This window comes from Oxyura jamaicensis, chromosome 13, assembly GCF_011077185.1.
Source record: "Oxyura jamaicensis isolate SHBP4307 breed ruddy duck chromosome 13, BPBGC_Ojam_1.0, whole genome shotgun sequence".
Taxonomy (NCBI): domain Eukaryota; kingdom Metazoa; phylum Chordata; class Aves; order Anseriformes; family Anatidae; genus Oxyura; species Oxyura jamaicensis.
In genome coordinates, this window is record NC_048905.1 from 5,646,336 (window position 1) to 5,647,615 (window position 1,280).

A 1,280-nucleotide genomic window follows, 5' to 3' on the forward strand; every position below is an offset into this window, starting at 1 on the left:
GAGAAGCATCAATCTGGCTCCGACCCAGAGCTCCATGACATGCAGAAGTGGGAAGGGAACCCTGCAGGTAGCACGTTCTGAACTACATAAATGCTGTTAAGACTTCTAATTTTTTGAGATGCAAAACTTGAAGGAAAGCTTGCTATTTCATTTATATTTTTAATCTCTTTAAAACATGTTCATATGCCTCTGGGAAACCTCCATCACATACACCTTTTCTCCTTTTCCTTGTTGCCACAGTGCTCAAAATCATCTCCTCCAAAGTAAACGTTTCAGTGAACACTGGAATAAAATGGAAGGTCTGTGTTGTGCTACCATTCCGATTTGGCTTTGAAGAGTCTAAGCTCACGTCCTCAAAAGAAAGCCCCCGATTTTTGGGGCTGTTTTACATCCCATTAGAATTCAAAGCAAAGTTCATGTTTCACCTCAAGCCGCAGTAAGTTAGCTAGAGCAATATTTCCTCATTCATAGGGTAACACTTAGCCTTTTATATTGTCCTCACTGCCATGTTGTGCTGTTAAGGGCAAAAAGCATTGCTTAATACCTTCTAACAACAATTGAGGCTATTTTTGGACACAAATATGTATCTGTTCTGCACTGTCTATTGCTGGGGCATTTTCAGACTGCTAAGCCTTACCTCTTCTAGGCTACGAGCTGTCTTTCTCATGGCAAACCTACCACAACTACTTTATCAGCTAATGGTGAACCAATGCAAACATCAGGGTGATTTTTCCTTCTCATTTTGTTCTCCCCAAAGCAGAAAATGCTTGTTGCTTGGAAATTGATCTTGGAGATAATTCAAGTGCTGTCTGAGGTTTTCAGAGATGTCCGTTCTGAGGAGATACCAAACGTGCACACGTGGGCCCAACCCAGCTGACAAATGTGTACTTGATGACTTCCCGTGCTCGCTGCGCTGGAGTTGAGCAGCTGTAGGACTGAGACTTGGGGTGTAACGGTGAGCAAAAGCTTCAGGTAAGACATTGATCAGCTTTTACTCATCTGCCCGGTAGCGCATATTGCTACTTTCATATCCCATATGAATAACCTGGATCTAATGTCTTCCACTCTCTGTAACTCCTCAGCTCAAAAGTAGCATAGAGCAAGAATTATTATTTTTGAATGGTGAAAACAGTACAAAAAGTCTGCATGTAGCCAACATCCAGCCACTTTAGCAGCACAACACTGCATCTGTGCGTATCACTTCTGAGTGTTCAGGCTGAAATGAAATACAGAAAGGTTTCCAATTGGCTACGTCGCTGCAGTGCTGTGTGAGACACGCA